Source organism: Leguminivora glycinivorella, chromosome 2 (assembly GCF_023078275.1).
Source record: "Leguminivora glycinivorella isolate SPB_JAAS2020 chromosome 2, LegGlyc_1.1, whole genome shotgun sequence".
NCBI classification, from domain to species: Eukaryota; Metazoa; Arthropoda; class Insecta; order Lepidoptera; family Tortricidae; genus Leguminivora; species Leguminivora glycinivorella.
In genome coordinates, this window is record NC_062972.1 from 18,700,455 (window position 1) to 18,717,666 (window position 17,212).

Genomic DNA, 17,212 nt, shown 5'->3' on the forward strand with positions numbered 1-17,212 from the left:
ACTTTCGGTCCGGAGGTCGCGGGTTCTAACCCCGGCTCGTACCAATAAGTTTTTCGAAACTTATGTGCGAAATTTCATTTGATATTTGCCAGTCGCTTTTCGGTGAAGGAAAACATCGTGAGGAAACCGGACTAATTCCAATAGTGCCTAGTTACCTTTCGGATTAGAAGGTCAGATGGCAGTCGCTTTCGTAAAACTAGTGCCTACGCCAAATCTTGGAATTAGTTCTGTTGTCAAAGCCGACCTCAGGCTCCTATGAGCCGTGGCAAATGCCGGGATAACGCAAGGAGGATGATGATATGAAGTAAAACTTATTTAAGAACTTAGGTATTCATCAAATCAGATAAAAATGTCACACGAAAATAAGAAACATCTTAAACACGACAGGACACCATTAGCAACAAAGTTGCTCGTTTTACCAAAATATATTCCGGCGGGGGTGCGTCGGTTTTTCAGAGATAAAACCTTATCTCGAGCTGTCGGAAGTTCTGTATATAGTGGTAAGTTTTGCAAAAAACTGCGGTATCAGCATGGTCGCGTGATATTGCCTATTACGTCCGTGCGTCCTTTTCGCATTTTCAGACTTGTTAGAACGTGACAGGTATTATGGTGATAAGTGATATAGACACAGGAAAGTGATGCTGAGACCGCTGAACGGCGCTGAAGTGTGGTTACAATTTTATTATACATGGTATGTCATTATAATCATCTGTCATATATGATGATGATGATTTTATCCTGTTGTCCCTCATCAGGGGCATAGGGAAGGATTTCCACTGTTCTCGGTCCGACGCGGCCTCCTCCAGGCGCGCCCAGCCGAGGCCCACTGAGCCAGCCTCCTTTTCCACCGTGCGCCTCCAGGTAGTCCGCGGGCGACCTCTCCCCCTTAATCCGGGAATATTCCAAGTCAACCCTTGCTTGGACAGGTGGTTGTTTGGTCTTCGTAAGACATGACCTATCCAGCGCCATTTCCGCGGAAGTATCTCTTTGGCTATAGGGTTTTGTCCAGTCGATTCCCACAATTTCGCATTAGAGATGGTCCGTGGCCAGAAGACTCCAACGATTCGCCGCAATCACTTGTTTACAAACACCTGCAGTCTTCTGCTTATGTCTTGTGTCACGGGCCATGTTTCACAGCCGTACAGTAGAACCGACTTGATATTGGATTCAAAAACCCTTAGCTTGGTGCGAGGTGTGATGACTGTAGAAGTCCACACGGGTTTCATTAGCGCATATGCGGCACGGGCTTTATTAATTTGAGCTTCGACATCCGCTTCCGCACCTCCCAGTGGGTCCATAACACTTCCCAGATATGTGAACATGGCTACTTGTTCAACTGGCTCCCCGTCTATTAAAATTGGCGTTGCATTCGGGGCGTGCAGGCGCATCGCTTTGGTTTTATGCCGGTTGATACGTAACCCTTCTTTCGCTGCTATATGGGTGTTGTGGCGAGCAAGCACAGATCGTCGGCAAAGTCGATATCTTCAAGGGTTTTGCTGCCAGCCCAGGGAAGTCCTCTTTCCCCACGATTGGTAACCTTGCGCATAACTTCGTCCAAGACTATCAGAAACAGTAATGGCGACAACAAACAACCCTGCTTCACTCCAGCAGTGACGAGTATCGGTTCTGACAATAGGCCCTTGTGCATTATACGGCAAGTGGATTCCTCATAAAGGCACTTAATTATATCTATGACCTTTACTGGTATTCCCCTTTGCTTCAAGATTCGCCATATGCTTCTCCACTTTACCCTGTCGAAAGCCTTTTCGAAATCCACGAACAGAACATGCAGCTCTCATTTGCTCCTCAAGCGTTACAAGCATCTTCCCAGCATTGTCTACTATAGGTCGTGGCACCACTTTCTTATTGCATAGCTCTCTACCGGCCCGGTACAGTTCCTTAGTGTTCCCGGTATGTCATATATACTCATTTAATTTATCCGAAATTTTCCCCCTTTCGTTTAGGCCTTTTTCTATAATTAATATTAAAAAATTAAAAAAAAATAAAGTTTAGAAAAAAAAATGCTGTAGAGGTGTTAAATCTTCATAACTATTCCAAATTTCATTTCGATAGCATAAGTAGTCCTCGAGATATTAAGTACCTAATGTGACAGACGGACAGACAGACAGACAGACGAACAGAGTGGCACCATAAGGGTTTCCTTTTGTACTTTTTTGGTACAAAACGGAACCCTAAAAAATAGTCACATTTAATTGAGGTTTTTTATCCAAGAATCTCATTTCCTTGCTGAGCAAACTTAATAAAAAAATTCCAAGAACTCATTTTGAGCGAGTCTGTAACTCGTAAGGTAGGTACATAATAATATATTATAGTATTTACATAGTTCCATCAACAATCTAAAATAGCTAAGCGGAATCTCCCGTGACACTTTAGTTAATATGTGAACATCTATCAATTTCGAATACTTATTCGTTTACGATAATGAAGATATTATAAGTGTAAAAATTAAGAATTTTTATTCAAATAAAAACTTTTGACCTACTTTGCGTTATATCTATACGAAATCAGTTCCCGATTTTCAAGCTGTAGGTACTGTGCAATAATCGTGAATGTTTAAGAGCGCTTTCAAAAAATCTGCTTGCTCGCATTTCGACGCCGGCGGCGCTGGCGTGCGCCTGTGTGCAGACGCACACTATAACCAGAAGCATAACGATTGTAGCCTGCGGTACAGACATAGCGTGCGATCCTCTTCGAACCAACCTTACGTGCGGCTAGAGCGAACGGGATAGCATTCATGGTCGGTACCGCCACGCCGTCAGTGGCGTTGCGGACTAACCATTATTGATACTTGCGTAAAAACACCACCATATATATTACATATTTGCATACATGATTTCGTGCATAAATACTTGACCTTTTAGTTTAATTATTAAACTTATCACAGTTTTTTTTATTAAAACGTGTGTAGCCTTGGAAGAAATAAATTAAAAAACTTTTATAATATAATAAATTGTGTATATTGTCTTCTGTCACCGCGATAGTTACTCATGAAATAAATTAATGGAATCAGATTATATCGCGTATAATGAATATAATCCGTTTTCTTAGTTTTATTTTATTTTGTATATGATATGTTTTCTAGGTTATTTTCGGTGAAGGAAAACATCGTGAGGAAACCGGACTTATTCCAATAAGGTCTAGTTTACCCTTTGGGTTGAAAGGTCAGATGGCAGTCGCTTTCGTAAAAACTAGTGCCTACGCCAAATCTTGGGATTAGTTGTCAAAGTGGACCGCAGGCTCCCATGAGCCGTGGCAAATGCCGGGATAACGCAAGGAAGATGATGATGTTTTCTAGGTACATATACAGAGTGGGGCCTGTAACAAAGGCGAAGAATTGAACTCTAGGCTATTCTCCTTAAGCCGTTTTCACACTATCCGATCCGATATCGGATGTCGGAAGCATTTCAATAGAAAAAATCCAAGATGGCGCCTGTAATGTATGGGATATCGGTCCGACATCCGATATCGGATCGGATAATGTGAAAACGCACTTATACTGATCAACATTTGTTCGGCGACTTTTAAAAATAACTTGTATTTTGATTTTTATCACCCTTGAAAGTTTTTTCTAAGAGGTAATGTATTGCGAATTCCGTTAAGTCTAAAGTGTGACAGACAACGTCAATGACAACAATAATGGCGTACATTGAAGCTAATATTTATTTTGTATGAACAATTAAAAATTTAAAGACTTCATAATTTTTAAAAGTCACTGAATAAATGTTGATCAGTATAAGGAGAATAGCCTACAGTTCAATTCTTCGCCTTTGTTACAGGCCCCACTCTGTATATAATGGAACTAAGATCGGTTTTCTTTAATTTTAAGTAGTTTTTTTTAATATTTAAAATGTGTTTTTAGGGTTTCGTAGTCAACTAGGAACCCTTATAGTTTCGCCATGTCTGTCTGTCTGTCCCTCCGTCCGTCCGTCCGTCCGCGGATAATCTCAGTGACCGTTAGAACTAGAGAGCTGAAATTTGGTACCAATATGTATATCAGTCACGCCGACAAAGTGCAAAAATAAAAAGTAGAAAAAATGTTTTATTAGGGTACCCCCTACACGTAAAGTAGGGAGTGATTTTTTTTTCATTTCAACCCTAACGTATGATTTATTGTTGGATAGGTATTTAAAAATGAATTACTGAAATCGTTTTCTGATAATATTAATATTTTCGGGAATAATCGCTCCTAAAGAAAAAAAGTGTCCCCCCTCCAACTTTTTAACCATATATTTAAAAAATATTTAAAAATCACAAAAGTAGAACTTTATAAACTTTCTAGGAAAACTGTTTTGAACTTGATAGGTTCTGTAGTTTTTGAAAAATATGGAAAACTACGGAAGAGCCGAGCGGCTATTTACCAACGCGGCTTTGGCAGTGTAGGCACTGAGCGTGACCCGACACGCTCTCGGCCGGTTTTTAAATATTATGTTGTTTTAATTGCATGGAGCACAGGAAGGTCCACATCTATGTATTAGTTTTTTGTAAGGAAATACAACTCTACGCTACGCCTACCTGCTTTAGTTGACTGTTGACACACTGAGACAGTGGATGCGCCAGAGTATAAAAGAGTGATTACCATCTCTTGTCAAAGATCTTGTTGAGACGAATCAAACGAACCCAAACACGAAGTGGTTTCAAGACCTGATCGTGGAATACTCTTGACTACCTTCCAGCTTCATCATCAGATCCTGGGTACCATCTCTTGTCAAAGATCTTGTTGAGACGAATCAAACGAGCCCAAACACAGAAGAGTTTCAAGACCTGGTTGTTGAATACTCTTGACTACCTTCCGGCTTCACCATCAGATCCTGGGTACCATCTCTTGTCAAAGATCTTGTTGAGACGAACCAAACGAGCCCAAACACGGAGTGGCTTCAAGACCTGGTTGATGAATTCTCTTGACTACCTTCCAGCTTCATCATCAGATCCTGGGTACCATCTCTTGTCAAAGATCTTGTTAAGACGAACCAAACGAGCCCAAACACGAAATGGTTTCAAGACCTGGTTGATGAGAACTCATGACTACCTTCCGGCTTCATCATCAGATCCTGGGTACCATCACCTCTTGTCAAAGATCTTGTTGAGGCAAATTAAACGAGCCCAAACACGAAATGGTTTCAAGACCTGGTTGATGAGAACTCATGACTACCTTCCGGCTTCATCATCAGATCCTGGGTACCATCACCTCTTGTCAAAGATCTTGTTGAGGCGAATCAAACGAGCCCAAACACGAAATGGTTTCAAGACCTGGTTGATGAGAACTCATGACTACCATCTGACTTCATCATCAGATCCTGAGTACCATCTATTGTCAAAGATTTTGTTGAGACGAGTCAGTAACCTCAAATGATATTCAATAATAAATAATACTTACTAAAAATATTAGTCAAGTTAATTAGTTAGTTACCAAAGTCGTCAACCCAAGGATCAAAGTTTTCGGTCGCAGTATACATGCAACAGTACAGCCAAACACGCACACAAGTGCGGTTTTGGACACGGCGGGTGCCGCACACAATGACAAAATAACTTCGCGATCGTCGAGCCGCGTGCGGAGCGGACTAACATACGTCCTGCCTCTACAAGCTCTGCCGCGGTACTGACATCGCAAGCGCGCGTAACCGGTAATAAGGAGGCATTTTTAAAAAATCGTCAAAAATATTAAATTGCAATTAATAGAAAACTTTTGCATAAAATCTGTTTGAGTAAGCGTTGCAGATTATTTTTGTATTAAAACTACTTCAAAAACACGTAAGTTTTCGAAGAAATTGACACTTATTCTGAGGTGATTTCTGAAACAAATTGGATTCATCATATCCTCATTTACTCTATTCTAAAGCCTTATAACAAAAAAGTAGTCTCAGATGATTGTAGTACAGGATATACATAATACAAATTTACCACTTGAAGCATTCAAAACTATCCAAATTTTACAAATTAGACGGACTAAGTCAGCACTTTTCGCGGGATTTCCTAAACATGCACCAGAAAAAAAATCATAATTAATTAAGTGAGTTAGTTTTTAAAAATCCAGTCTCACAACATGTAAGTTAAGAAGATGTCCTAATCGAATCCTGAACTTAATAAGTCTTTTAGATGACGGAAAGTGTAGCATTTGGCCGACTAAAACTATCAATTTTACATTATTACGACGTTTTCGTTGAATGCCCTCTTAAAACTTTAAACCAGTGTTTTACGTTGCGTTAACTCGAAGCACAAACCAATTAAGTAGCAGTTACGTAGACAACTAGATATTGTTACTTCCACGCTCCCACTAATATTGCCAAAAGGACGGCAGGGAATTTCATAATGGTGGAATCGTGGACGGAGTACCGTTTATTATGAATTTTGATTAAATTCGGTCGGTAAATATAAAGGATGCGTAAGGGAAGTGGATGAGATGAATATACAAGGCGGACTGGAACTTTTAAATAAAACCATGACTAGCATGGTTCTATTTTCGGTTTATAAAAATAAAAAAATAAATAAAATGCGTTTATTTCAGACAAACAAGGTCCATATTTTGTTAGTAGGTATAACTTAACCTAAAACATAAAACTATAGCGATGTACAGAAAGCTCGAAATAATGTTTATTCCCCTCACTCCACATTTATGTCCCAATTTTTATTTTTATTCATTTTCATAAAGCTATAATATGTGTATAGTTTATACGTGTGAGTGTTTAGTATTTTATCATTCACAAAAAACTTTTCAGATTTTAGCCTTCAATTTAACCACCCTTGCAGATTATATATAACTTTAAATTAACCGTGGGTGTCGTAGAAGGCGACTATGGGATATGGGTTAATTTGTGGCGTAGGCGAGAGGCTGGCAACCTGTCACTGCAATGTCACAGTTTCGTTTTTATTCAACCCCTTATTTGCCAAGAGTGGCACTGAAGCTTTAGTAGTTTCATGTGTTCTGCCTACCCCTTTATGGGATACAGGCGTGATTGTATGTATGTATGTATGTATGTTTAAATTAATACGAGATTATACGTAAAAAAAATCTCTCAAATAAAGTAAAAATTTCCAAATCGGTTAACATTATAAAGAATTATCCCTGAAAAACTAAGTAAACTAACATACTAAACAGATCGCGCAACTTAGCGAATTCACCAAGAGATGGCGCTGTAACTATAGGTAATTATAGTCAAATCTTTAAAGTTATACATATGAGAAACATGAGATTATTTTAACTTTTGTAAGTTTGTACAGATACGGAACCCTCGGTGGGCGAGTAGAGTATGACTCGCATGTTATAAATTTACACAGATTGACTGAGTCCTACGTTAAGCTCAAGAAGGCTTGTGTTGTGGGCACTCAGACATACTTAAATGTCTCAGGTCAGGAACAATATATTAATCTGTACTCATGATACAAATACATAAATGCCCTTACCGGGATTTGAACCCAGGACCACGGCTTAGCAGACACTACGCGTTAGGCCTGACCGGTCGTATACGGTATATCAATGCCTATTAAACTAAATAGGTTTAGAGGTTTAAATGTGAAGAGTTTACCCCAGCCAAAAATACACACTTTAGCATTTATAATTTTAGTATGGATGCACTTTTTAGTTCCATCGGAAACCGGGAAATGGGTCAAATGACTGTGACGTCAAGTTGTCCCAACAAATTTATTAGTAGCAATACCTACGAGCCAAATGGAGAATCGCACGACGCAATGGTCCAAATGATACTAAATACATTGCTTGTAATGCCAATTGGCTGAAACTGACTTAAATCTCAAAGGATCGGAAGTTAAACAAAGTTTAAAACTGACCCTATCCACCGGAGAGTAGTCTACAAAGCTCAATATATCGGTACATATATTTCAAAGCCAGTATTTATTGAAATCAGTATTGATACCGACAGGTCAGTATCAAATCGGTTTGACTTTTTACCCGACTATGTATGTGGGTATGTAGGTAAATGTACCCACCTAATATAGAATTATGTATGTGGGTGTATTTATTACTAGTAATTACGTAAATATCACGTTTTCGGGCACATAGTGTAGTGTGTAAGAGAACCTCTGTTTAAAAAGTTATACCTACATAAGTACAATATTCCCAAAAATCACAAAAACCCAAAATTACCTATATTAATACTTCCTAGGTATACCTACAGGCTTTCGGCTTTCGCCAACCACTCAGCTTAGTATTATGAGGTATCGATATTATGTTTGTAGGTACATATAAACGATTTCGAGGCCGTAGTCCCCTTTGGTCTGAAACTTTCAACCCGTCACTCACTTTATTAGGAAAATTAAGAGGCTTTCCAGACCTCTATCTAAAGTTGGTTCACAATAACTTTCACTTCAGTATTGTTATTTATTTCATTATTCAATCGAATAGTTTCCTGTAGGTATAGTAGTATAAACAATTTCTTTGTGTTTTTTATTACTTTACCTATTTCAGTAGCCAACGCCAAGTTGGCATTTCTCATCTTACTCGTAATCACATAAACAGGAGTTAGGTACATATCAGGAGGAGTCAAAATTTTTAGTGATTTTTTATAATGCTTTGGCTTTTCTTCGTTGTTGCGGCAACGTTGCCAAAGTAGTTATACGAGTATCAGTGTGGCTCCCATGATTTTTAATATGTCAACATTCATCGTATGGAGAAGCGGTAAGCGCTGGTAGCCTAGCGGTAAGAGCGTGCGACTTTCGATCCGGAGGTTCGAACCCAGCTCGTACCAATGAGTTTTTCTGAACTTATGTGCGAAATGTCATTTGATATTTGCCAGTCGCTTTTCGGTGAAGGAAAACATCGTGAGGAAACCGGACTAATTCCAATAAGGCCTAGTTACCCTTCGGGTTGGAAGGGTAACTAGGGCAGTAGCTTTCGTAAAAACTAGTGCCTACGCCAAATTTTGGGGTTAGTTGTCAAAGCGGAGCCCAGGCTCCCATGAGCCGTGGCAAATGCCGGGATAACGCAAGGAGGATGATGATGATTCATTGTATTTTTTTTTTATTGTCACGGAAACGTAAATAGAACGTGTCATGCTATATTTCAGTCAGTCTCAGTACAATATGTACTGACATTGACTGAGCTAGCATGACAAGTAAATACTAACGTTTCCGGAAAAATACGAAGGAAACCCTTTTCGTACTACATCTGTACCATAATAATATTATGATTTTCCGAACTTAGAACTAGATAGCGAAAATGGGACTGCGAAGGCAATAATCTACGACCTACATAGACAGGTAGGTACATTTTCTGTGGCGTATATAAACTCATGGTAGGTCCACACACAGGATCAGACGCCACGTTAACAAGTTCCAGCCAGCAATCGAGAACGGAAAAACCTTTGGAGTCGAAGCGTAAACCGAATAACTAAATGTTGAACATGACTACCGTAAAGACAACAAATTTGGTACATTACGATACAAGAGCGGAAAAGAGGAAGTTAGAAATGAGAGGCGATGGATTAAAACACGATCGAAGGTAATGCCGTTAGTTGGCTAACCCTGGGAAATGCAAGTGGCTACGGAGCGTTAAGACGATATAGGAGGGGTCAATTCTCCATATAAACGCTTTCGACTATTTCCTCCCTGATTTTTGAATATAGAGCAAAGATTTTTTAACACACATTATTATAATTTTTATACGTGTCGGACCGTTTTGATTTTTTTGATATTCTTATTTTTAAAGACGCTAGACAAATTTCCAAAAACGGCTTTATAAAGTTGGTAACAATTATACTAAAAAACTAAACGGTTCGACACAGATTACGTCATTGTTATTCAGATTCTAAAATTTCGTTACGATTGATTAAGTTTTGAAGGAAGAAACAGTCGAGAGCAGAACCTCGATTTCAAAGATTTTTTCGCAATATCTTTTAACTGAGGTGTTCTGAATGGACAATTTTTTTTTCGATAAACCTAGTTAATAACACTAGTATTTAAACTAAAATTCCGAAATTGAAGTGGGGCTCCTTTCCATTTTAGCATTTTCAGTCCTGTAGCGTCTTAACTAGTGCTTTGTATACACACCCATGGTACGTAGCCAAGTGCCCAAATGCTTACGACAATGTCTTTTTCGTATCTATCTATATAGCTCTCCCCCTCTCCCGTATTTCGATCGGCGTCGGGCATCAACGATAGTCATTTCGGCTAGGCCGGCAGGGCTCCGAACGCCTAATCTCCGGTTTGGAAGTAAAATCTATTATTCGGCTAACAATCGAGATGGATGTCATTGCCCTCAAACAACATAGGTATCTTTTATCAAAACAAAACAATAGAACAATTTAATATTACTTACCAATCAGTATTTGATATATGTACCCCAACCCGTACCGTAGCCAACAGTACAATCTTACACGCTCCGCAGTCTAGCCTATCGGGCCCAAAGTCCTGTCGCCATCTCTTCCGTATTGGTAGGATAAAGCCAATTGCGTAACGTTTGCCACGTCGCGTCAACTAAGTACTGTCTCTTGGCTAGAAGCCCTGTTATAACGTAATCAGGGACATCTCCACAATTTGTCAACAAACAATGTTTTGGTTATGTCCGATTACAGTAGGTTAAGCTGAAATAAATGTATTCATTTGAAGAACCATAGTTTTCCTGTTAGCTAAAACAATATTTACTGAAATTAAACATAACATGAACCAAATAATTGTCTCACATTAAGCTAGAGTAAATACAACGCTGAGAAAATTGCAGTGTAAGTTTTACAAAAGCCTTACCATTCTAGCTATCAAAATATACCTCACTCTTTGCTGCATAGAAGACATTCCCGCAGTAATTACTGCCGCGGCAGACGGGAAACTATAGAGACGCATTTAAAAGATAATATTTCTTTACAAAGATTGTTCATGATTTCTTGAAACATTTGATGTGCAGGAAAATAGAAAAGAAATGTCCGTTTTGTGTCCGTGTCGTGATGGGTTAAGAATTTCACCACCTCCTTTCTACGCGTGGGTGTCGTAGAAGTCGACTGTGAGATATGGGTTAAATTGTGGCGTAGGCGAGAGGCTGGCAACCTGTCACTGCAATGTCACAATTTGGATTTCTTTCAACCCCTTTTTGCCAAGAGTGGCACTGAAACTTGAGTAGTTCATGTGCTCTGCCTACCCTTTCATGGGATACAGGCGTGATTGTATGTATGTCCGTTTTACCACGTTAAGAAGCGTTTGTGGCGGTCAGACCTTTGCGGTTAGATATATGTCTATGATTCGAAGGGTTTCAGCTGACGCCTGACATGTGCTAAAACAATTGATTATTTTTCTTTGTCACAAGAATGTTTATTGTGTTTATTATTTAATTATAGGAGTTTGGCAATAGCTAATAGTTTATATTATCTACCCATATATATTATCTCCTATAAGTTTACTTAATAGGTAAAATCTTGTAGATTAAGTCAGTAAATATCTTAGTCGTATTTACACGTTTGCAAGGTTTAATTTACTTATTTATCAGAAATAAACACAAACACAAAATTTAAGTTGGGCCTTCCTTAAAAATCCTTAAAAATCCTTAAAACAGGTCGTTAATTAATAAAAACGAAACTAATTTCAAAGCTGAAAAAAAAGGAAATTGTAAAAAATATCATGATCAAAGGCATATTACATGACACAGGATAACAAGGTATGTGCTGCTGTACGCTGTCAGAGGATTATGTTCCATAATATCTATGTGCTCGATAAACATAAAACTCGGATGAAAGCTTTCTGAAACTTGCCTAAGCTCTGTCCGTAAAGCCGCCGTGTCAACAGCGAGGCCGATGAAAGTATGGGAGGGACGATAAGTCGTTCGACTTAGCGAATAGTTGCCTGAACAGTTTAATGTGTCCAATGTAATTTATAACTCTTGATATAATTGGCTATATTGCTTACTTAACGGGACTTAAGTCCATGTAACTAAGGGCCAGTTGCATCCACCACAGTTAACAGACACATCAAGTCACGCAGCAAATTTCTGGAAATTCCCATTCTCTTCGAGGACATCTGTGTCCCAGTCGTTTCGATGAAAACTAAGGATAGTAGTTTTGACTGATTAGCGAATATTCGGCTAACATAATATTCGGCGTGGCATTCGTCCATTTTAATTCACATTTATCATGAAACCTTATCCACAACAAAGCACAAAGTTTGTTTAGATTTCGTTTTTGTTGCTCATAACATTCAGAACTAGTAGAACATGATTTAATGATATATTTAAAATGTCTAACAAATATTTTAATGCATTTGACAGGAGCAGAAAGGCTCGTAGTGCCTAACATATATCTCCCATTTTACGTACACCTTGAGCTTTATTCAACTTGCCTTGAAAATGACGTGTCCTACTGAATTCAATTTCCGTTGAAGTGGATATATTCACAAGTTGTCGAATACGTAAAACGTAAGATATGTAGGTACAGTGAACCAATTAGAATCCTAGGCCACTCTAGAACCCTGTCGTATTGACACCGTGCTTTATTTCGTATAGCAGTCACTTCGATTTTTACTGTGAAAGGGTTCTACAGTGGCCTAGAATTCAGATCGGTTGACTGTACCTGCCGAAATTAGATAACAAACCAAACTGTAATAAACCGCAAAGTCGTAATAAACATCATAGTCATCATTGCATGATCATCATCATCATCTTCCATGTGTCAGGTCTTCGGGTCATCTGCCTTCACTTTGACTTCCTGATACGACACGACTGAGTCGTAATAATACAATGTTGCTTTTTGTTATTAGGGTTCCGTACCTCAAAGAGGAAAAACGGAACCCTTATAGGATCACTCGCGTGTCTGTCTGTCCCTCTGTCACAGCCGATTTCTCCGAAACTACGAGACCGATTTACTTGAAATTTGGCACACGTATGTAAACAAGTGGCCCAAAGACGAACATGTAATATAATTAAATGAATTAAACGAAATTTAATCATAGGGGCCACTTTTGGGGGGTAAAATTGAAAATTAAAAATCAAAGTTATTAGAACTATATTGTGCTACATATCAAATGAAAGAGCATTTTATAAGCATCTCAAATATATTTTTTTTATAGTTTTTATTTTGGTAATTTAGAAGTAATTTAAGAAAATAAGCAAAAAATGACCATTCCCCCCCTTATCTCCGAAACTACTTAGCGTAAAATTTTCAAAAAAATACACGAGATAGCCCTCTACCTGTAGATTACAGGAAAACCTATTAGAAATCTACAGTCAAGCGTAAGTCTGACTTAAGAGAAAAAAACTCAAATTGAGATTTTTCACTCACTACCGCTGCAAGTACTTACTAAATGTTTTGAAATTTTGTCAGCGCCATGGACAGGTAGAAAGAAATTCATTTCTGTTTAGAAATTGTTAAAAATTTTAAGTATTTGCCAAAATGACTTAAGTTCCTACTAAAAAAGAGGCGCTTACGACTGTTTAGAACTGCACTGACCATAATATTGCCCTAATAGGTCCAAAAAATGGTGTATATATACGAAAACAAAAAAATTGTGCCACCGACAACCAAAATCTGAAGTCTATTTGCTCTATCTCTTATAGTTTCCAAAATATACGCAAAATCTTTAAAGTACAAATCTAGTGTACGTTGCTATCACATGTCGTCAGGCGCTCATGACCTTTTTGTATGGAAATGTCGAAATCCGACTCGCACTTTACTGATTTTCATAGAAAGTTGTGTTTTATTATAGTTTTGAAGGAGGTTTCTTGTTTTTAACCACCAACGCAAAAATATTATAATAATAATAGGTTTGACGCTTGACATGTCTGTCTGGCATCATAGCTCCCGAACGAATCAATTGATTTTGATTTAGTTTTTAATGTTTAAGGTGAATTCGTCGAGAGTTTTTTTTTGTACCACGTAGGTGGCAAACATGCATACGGTCCACCTGATGAAAAGCGGTGACTGTTACATATGGACGCCTGCCACTCAAGGAGTGGCACATGTGCGTTGCCGACTCGACTCATTAGAAACTTGTACAAACCTGTACTTAGAAGGGGCCTGGGTGCCGACGACTCAAAGGACCGAAGGAAGGAGGGGGAAGGAAGGAAGGAGTACCGCACCCTCGTTGAGCTCTGGCTGCCTTACTCACCGGCAGGAACACAACAATGAGTAAAGTCTAGTGCTACTTGATTGCGGTCTTTTGTAAAGCGGAGGTATTAGACTCTGCTCTACCTTAGAGTATATTCAATTTAGTATTAGAGTTATCAGTCAAGAAATTTAAATGCAGCGCCATCTATTATTAGTTTCGACAACTTTTCATGTGACTTTCCATGCCTGAAGGTTCGCACAAGTCTCAAGTCGCGTAAATTACTTAGTAAATTTTGCCGAGAGACGGCGCTAAATACAATAATACTCATTAGAGTACCTATACTTCTAGTCAAAGACATATATAACTCCGTATAGACAGATAAAGTCTAAGAATAAAACGTACTTACCTCAGTACCACACAGAAGAAGGGCTCAGCTAGATGGCGCTAATATTAATATTAACACGCTTTTATTAGGTCGTCGTGTATGTAACTAACTATGTAATGGAATCTACGGAGGCTAATTTAACCATCTTCCAAGGATCGTAGCGTAATGATAATTGGCAGCTGTATGTAGTTCTGATGATAGTACAATAATATGGTACTGTTGAACTGATCTGATGATGGAACCGGAAGATATGAACTGGAACTACATGATGGAACATCGTATCATAGCTGTTTTTGGGTTTCTTAGAAAAGTCTTGTAATGAACTTTGACATAGATTAGGTTTCAAGGTCTGATGATGGAGCCGGAAGATATGAACTGGAACTACATGATGGAACATCGTATCATAGCTGTTTTTGGGTTTCTTAGAAAAGTCTTGTAATGAACTTTGACTACGATTAGGTTTCAAGGTCTGATGATGGAGCCGGAAGATATGAACTGGAACTACATGATGGAACATAGCAGTTTTTGGGTTTCTTAGAAAAGTCTTGAAATGAACTTTGTCTACGATAAGGTTTCAAGGTCTGATGATGAAGCCGGAAGATATGAACTGGAACTACATGATGTAACATCGTATCATAGCTGTTTTTGCGTTTCTTAGAAAAGTCTTGTAATGAACTTTGACTACGATTAGGTTTCAAGGTCTGATGATGGAGCCGGAAGATATGAACTGGAACGACTAAAAAGATCAACGTAGTATTTAAAATAAGTTGGGATAGGGTTTTCTTGAGACCCTTAAGAGCAAATAAAGGGGGGCTCAGGGGCGATCGAAGCCCCCCACAAAAAAGACAGATCAACGTAGTATTTAGAATAAGTTGGGTTAAGGTTTTCTTGTGACCCTCCAGAGGAAATAAAGGGGGGCTCGGGGGCGAAGCCCCCCGCAAAAAAGAAAGATCAACGTAGAATTTAAAATAAGTTGGGTTAGGGTTTTCTTGTGACTTCAGAGTAAATAAAGGGGGGGGGGGCTCGGGGGGCGAAGCCCCCGCAAAAAATAAAGATCAACGTAGTATTTAAAATAAGTTGGGATAGGGTTTTCTTGTGACCCTTAAGAGCAAGTAAAGAGGGGCTCGGGGGCGAAGCTCCCCACAAAAAAAAGATCAACATAGTATTTAAAATAAGTTGGGATAGGGTTTTCTTGAGACCCTTAAGAGGAAATAAAGGGGGGCTCGGGGGCGAAGCCCTCCGCATAAAATAAACATCAACGTAGTATTTAAAGTAAGTTGGGATAGGGTTTTCTTGTGACCCTGAAGAGCATGAATAAGGGGGGCTCGGGGGCGAAGCCCCCCGCATAAAAGAAAGATCAACGTAGTATTTAAAATAAGTTGGGATAGGGTTTTCTTGAGACCCTTAAGAGCATAGAAAGGAGGGCTCGGGGGGCGAAGCCCCCCGCATAAAAGAAAGATCAACATAGTAGAGAATGCCTTAAATCATAAGTCCGCCTTTTGTACTGCAAGATTTTCTTTTATCACTGCTTCCAGTAGTTCCACAGGTGGTAAATGATCTTTATTACTAGATTCACCTACTTTTATCAATTTTAAAGCACTAGTGGATAAAATGCGTTTTTACCCGCTGGTATTAAAGGACAAAACACGTGTTTCCGAGCTAGTGAGGGGAAAAATTCAATGTTGGCTGCTCGCGTGCGGTCCGTTTGTTAATGTAGGTAAGAATTTAGAGTAGCGTCATTTTGTGAACATCAAAGGAGTGAGCCTTCTGTACTTGTACTATTATACATATATTCTGTGACAAAACTAACAACATGTGTTCCAAGTACAATATTCGAAATGCCGGAAAGTTAGTAGGTATCGACCGTAAATTGGCGAAATCCAATTTACGGTCAAATTAACACATGTGATGGACCCTGCCGTCTATAATAAATTGCCGCAATATGTGGTTGAAGCGCCTAGTGTGTCGAACTTTAAGTACCTATCGCTTAAAAAATTGGCTGGTCGAGCACCCGTTCTACACTTATGACAATTTTTTTATTACCTAATTAGAAAAATATTTTTGTGCATTTTTTATGTGAATATTGCCTAGCTTTTTGTAATTTTAATCTTCTGTCTATTTATTCTCTAAGTATTATTGTTGTATGAATATTATTTTTTAAAATCAAATCTTGACGTGTAAAATGGCGTTGAATGAATAAATGAATATGAGTATGAGTAGTATGATTATTTTAACCATTGAAAGTTTGTACGGAACCCTTGGTGGGCGAGTCCGACTCGCACTTGGCCGGTTTTTTTTTTTTTTTAATTACCTCATACTTTTTTGTAGTACAGTTGATCGCACCAAGACGAGATAGAATGAACATGGGATAATCCACAGTTGATTTAAAAAGGATGCGATTTTGACAGTTAATGCGAGCCGAATACCGCCCCTTATTTCCGTGTACAATAAATTGCTTACATTGTTTATTTTTCGCATGAACCGTTGCGCCGATCTGCGTGAAATTTCACATATATAAACCTGACACGGAAACGGATTGGATCTCTGGGATGATCAATATAGGATTGTGGAACCATTTAATATACATGTAACATGTATTTATTTTCTTACACTTTGTAATCAAATCAGACCCTTTAGCACAACTTGCCTTGTCGCACACATGGAGTATACTGTTCTCATCCTATTGGCAGGGACACCTCAGTACCAGCTTCTCCCTCTGGACCGTATCCAACGACGAGCGACGCGAATTGTCAACTGCCAGCATATCTCTGATCGGCTTGACCCCATGGCACTGCGTAGAAATGTGGCCTCGCTCTGCATTTTCTATCGCAT